Consider the following 5,698-nt stretch of genomic DNA (forward strand, 5'->3'; position numbering starts at 1 on the left):
TCTGCCGCGACCACCACGACCTGAGTATTGGTAACCACGACCTGTTTTGCCAGTTGAGAAAGAGCGCGATCCAGATTGAAAACGTGTATTGGATGATTGAGAGGAACGTTGAGTAGTGGTATTAAAAGCAGCTTGAGAGGGAGTAGATTCAACGGCATGTAAATACATTTCAAAACTCTCGGCACTAGAAAGAAGATCACGAAAAACAGGTAGTGGTCGCATGGCTAATTGAGATGCACCAAAGCTAGTGAAAGTGGGACCTAAACCCCGTAAGAACCAGTGTAATTTATCTAAATCATCCACTGGTCTACCCATAAGACTGAGTTGATCACATAAGCCTCGAAACGTTTTGGAAAACTCCATAACAGTGGATGAGCCTTTTGTAAGGTGCAACAGTTGATCTCTGATCCTAATTTCTCTTTGCTTGGAGTCACCACTGTAGAGGGATTCAAGAGTAGTCCAGATCTGTTGTGCGGTGTCACAGTGCAGTACTTCCGCTAGAGTCTCTTCAGTAAGGGAGGCCTGAAGAAGACTTACAAGTCTTTGATCTTGTTGTTTCCACGTAATAAAGGTTGGATTACGAACCGTCAAAGATCCATCAGCAGCAGGAAATTTCGCAGGAGGAGTTATGATTGAGCCATCAATATGACCATAAAGGGCCTGTCCTTCGAGAAGAGGAAGGAGCTGACGACGCCAGCGAATGAAATTGGTTGAGGTGAGGCGTATGTTTAACATGTGAATCATGGTGTTAAAGGAAAAAACACCATCAGTATTAGCCATAGGGAAGAAAAGAAAAGAAGAAAGGGTAAGGAAGGATCGAAATAGATAATTTACTATCTTAAGACAGAATCAATTATGCAGAAACTAAATAAGGTAAACTGTAATCAAATATATTATTTCCTATCACTTTCTCTCATTTCCCCTCACCAAACCACTGAATCTTTGATTAGGTGATACCCTAGAGATCACAACTTAGAAGGCCATGTTCTTATCGATCAACTAGCTGTTTTCTTTAACTGGTAAGTTTGATCCCCTTTCTCCATGTGACTGTTTGGGTTGTGTTCATGCAATCCATCTTGTTGCATGTAACGATCTCTGCGTTTTCTCTCAAATTCTAGCTCTTATCATGTCTTAAAAACTAATTCTATCTTTAATTTGGGGATTTATAGGTGTTGTCAAATTTCTAGGGTGCAAGGTGTCTATCTATATCATACTGTGAGTTGTGACCTTGAGAGGTAAGCAAAGCTTGGGTGTTTTCTTGTTCTAATTTGGAAATTGGGGTTGCATGAATTGGGTAGTTAGCTTGGGGATAAATTTTTATGGTATATATATATATATATATATATATATATATATATATATATATATATATAATATATATATATATTTTCTTTATATATATATATATATATATATATATATATATATATATATATATATAAAGTTAATTTAGTGAAATAATGATATATGAATTGTGAATTTAAAATCTGTATGTTATGTTAAATTTTGCTTTGCATGTCAACCGTGAAATTGGATGAAACTATGAGAGTGATGATATTGAATGATTTAATGATGTAGAGTAGTTGGATAAATTGATTCTCTGTTAAACTGTACCTGGACAAGTACATAAGCAAAAATATGAGAGTTAGAATCAAATTAGAGGAACTCGGGTAGTCATATTTTGAATTGGGTATCCCAGGTGGTTTTGGTCATTCTAGACCCTTTAGATAAGTCAAATGTGACTTGTTAGGAGCCTTAAAAGTGGTAAAAAAAATTTCTAACTTGTAGAATTAGAATTGAGCATATAGGTTGGTGAAATTGAGTTAATACTGGTTTTAAGGGTAATTGAGAGGGAGTGATATGGTCAAATTTAGCAAACTTAGCTGGAGTTTGTTCTGGGGGATCGAGTAAGCAAGTCAATTAGAACTTAATTGAGCCATTTCCAAAATCTAAAACTGTGAAAAATGGTAGAATTGAACTTAGGCTTCTAGGAGAAGGAAATTGAGTTTTTAGATTTGATGGCAATGTCTAAACACTATGTGTGCGGTTGTAATAATCTAAACAAGTTTAATTCTACATATAATTTGATTCACTACTACAAAAAAGTGCATAGATAGCGCTTTTTAAGCGCTAACTATGTGTGCGCTATCTATATCTATTAATAGATAGCGTTTCTAGAAAAAGCGCTATCTATGTGCGCGCTATCTATAGATAGCGCTTCTAGAAAAAGCGCTATCTATTATCAGCCACCAATAGATAGCGCTTTTTTAAATAAGCGCTATCTATTGGTAGTTGACAATAGATAGCTCTTAATTAAAAAAGCGCTGTCTATTGGTGACTGACAAAAGATAGTGCTTATTTAAAAAAGCGCTATCTATTGATCTAAATTTTTTTTTAAAAAAATTAATTTTAAAATAAAATAAAAAATATTAATTCTATTATGTACAAACTCACACTATCTATTGGTTCTATTGTATACCAAAAAATATAAAATATTGAGAAAAATATNACAAATGTCTTAAAAAAATGTTCATTAATATTGTTTAATCGTTTAGTACGTGTCATAACAATACATTGCTTTATAAGATAATATATACAATTATAACATATTTCAGTACTTACAAGCATGTATTTTAATTTTTGCTGCTGCCGACACTTAATTTTGAGGATTCTTGGCTGGAACGTCCAGAATATTGAAGCACTCTTTTCCTTTTATTTTTGTCAAACGTTGATTTACTTTTTGTTGTAGTAAGTTTGGATTCACTTGCTTGCGATTCACTCGGTGCTTTTAGTTGTTTCATTCTCGCTGCTTTAATTTGTTTATTCGGTGATTTATTCCAAAAGGTGCAGCTGCCACACTTTTATATTTATTACATATCTATTTTTTTTTAATTAGAAAGATTCTAAAATATATTATTTCACATTACAACAATAATCGTTTTATAAAATTATTTCTATAAATTATTAAAAATTGTAATTTTATATTACGTCTATTTATTATATAACTACAATAATTAAACGTACATATTTAAATTTATTTATTTAAATATAATAATAAATATATTTTAAAATCGTGAATTGAAAGAAGAATACAGTGACTTGAGAAACGAGCTTACAAACTTCAAGTCCCTGGTCATGAGAGCACTGCCTCAAGCTTCAGACACTCCTTCCATCGTCCCTCCGACACAGCCACGACCCTCCCCGTCACCCGCCGTCTCTCGACAACCCACATTTTGTTATTGATCATAGTTGTTAGAACATACTGATGTTAGTACATTTGGATGTTAGTATATTATGATTTTGCTACATTATCTTTTCTCATAAATGGATGATATGGCGACATTATGATATTGTTATAACATAATGGATGTTAGTACATTATGTTATTGTCAGAACATAATGGATGTTAGTACATTATGATATTGTAAGTACATTATGATTTTTCATCAAATCAGATGATTTTGGGATGCACAATATGCAGGTCTGTCTGTGGTTTGAAATTGTTATGCAGGTATATGTGGTTGGATAACTGCATGTAGCCGAAGGCTTTTACCCTTTGGTAATTACCGACGGCTTTTGCCCCTCCGTAATTACCGAAGGCTACTACCCTTCTGTAATTACGAAAAGTCGTCGGTAAAGGTTAGCGACAAAGGTTTTACTGACGACTTTTTGGCCTTCGGTAAATAGTCGGTATTTGGTCATTACCAATGGCTACAGGTTATTTCCAAGGGATTACGGCGCAAAGCTCGCATCTTGTTCGCGATAAGGGTTTGCGATTTAAGCTCATGGTCCTTCTGTAGATTTTTTGTTCTTGTGGTTTACAGGTTTGATGGTGTTGGGGATGGAGATGTGATGGTTGCAAGTTCTCGCGTTGAATGGCGCGATTCTTATGGTGGCGACGACCTGAAGTGGGCTTTGCGGCTGGACAGTGATGGTGATGCTTCACGATGGTGATGGCACGAGGCAATGGCGGCGGTGAGGTCGCACTTGGGTTTGCGATCCTGTTAGGAGAGGCGCTTTGGGTCGAAACGAGTTCCATGGTTGATGCGTCAATGGAGGAGATGACGGCCATGGTGAGGACGCGATTCTAGGTTCTCTCTGCCTCGTATTTTGGAATTGATCTATGGTGATGTTGATGACAGAAGGTTGTACCACCAAAGCCCACTCTGTTCCAATTGTCATTATTTACCCTATCTAGATTTTCATTGGAATTATCAGATCCAGGATTCCAATTGTTATTTTTCGGATCAGAAGCCCAGTTTCCACTGCTTCTAAAGTTCTAATTGCTTTTCATGTCCAAGTTGGAATCTTGATTTCCAGGCTCCGTACGTCCAGAACTCTAGTAAGAATTCCCGTTGGTAGATTTCTTTTCAATTCAGCCATAACAAGATCTAGAGTTCCAATTGCTTTTCTGACCCCAACCATTCCCTTGATACGTCGTGGTTCTGTTGTGGATGAATGGTCGTGGCAGCGTTCTGATGGCGACTTCACTTATGCGGCGCGACAAGTTGATGGTGGTGGATAGGGTTTGGCTGCGGTGGAGGAATTAGGGTTTCTAGTGTTTGGGGAAAGCAAAATTGACGTGGCAGGAGGGATTAGGTGACCGAAAGATTAAGAAAACAATTGAAAAGGACCTGCCATATCATCAATCCATTAACACCATTAGTGTTTTTTTAAAGAAAGAAACGACGTTGACACAAAATTTTTTAATTAAGAACCAACTAGACACTATTTTTAAAATAGAGACCTAATTGACATAACCGAACTATGGGCAAAAGAGACTATTAAGCCTAATCTTAAACATGTAATATTATATTTTAAATTAATAATTATTTCCTGTTAATTATTGAATTTCAATTTATATAAAATATTTTATTATATGTTATGATATAATAATGTTATTATAAAATGATTTCTATAAGTTATTAAAAAAAATTAATTTTTATATTATGTCTATTTATTATATAACTATAATAATTAAATATACATATTTAATGTAAGGGCCTGTAAAGAAAAATAGTAATAATAAAGGGGTTGTTAGGCCTTCTTTGAGGCAGCCAGACCCATAAAAACTAAAGGTACCTTAGCCTTAGAAGGGGGCTTTTAGAAATCAGATTTCATAAGCCACTTACATTCTCTCTCTAGAACACTAAGTTCCTAAAATCCTCTGCCTTCTCTCTAAAATTCTCTCTGCCTTCTCTCTAACCCTCAAACACACTGACTCAGTGCATTTCCCTTTAGGTGGCACCTTCGTTGTCGTAACGTCAAGGGCTTCGTTACCATCCGAATAATTTTGCGTTCTTCAGCGGGTAAGCAGTTTCTCCTTTTTCCGCTATTTACGGACCCTAGGGCAGGCAACTCTGCTGGTTGCATGTGCCTTGTGCGTTCTTCCTTCCGTCCTTGTTCATTCTAAATCTAAGGGTTGTGTTCTATCACTAGTTTGGTGATCTGTAGGTCCTGTTCAAGGTTCTGTGTGGAATTCACTGTTTAAAGTGTTCTAGCCAACTGTTTTGCGCTACCACCAAGGTAAGGGGAGCTAACTATATAAGTATTTTGTTGTTCTGATTAATTCCTGAATTTATGAGAAAATATGTTGAATTGCGTTTGTACACTGGTTAACTCTGTTTTAATGCTCTATGCATGTGAAATTTAACTGTGATATATTGTTTGATATTTAATTGTCTCTGTTTTAAGTATT

Source organism: Vigna radiata, unplaced genomic scaffold, assembly GCF_000741045.1.
Source record: "Vigna radiata var. radiata cultivar VC1973A unplaced genomic scaffold, Vradiata_ver6 scaffold_23, whole genome shotgun sequence".
NCBI lineage: Eukaryota > Viridiplantae > Streptophyta > Magnoliopsida > Fabales > Fabaceae > Vigna > Vigna radiata.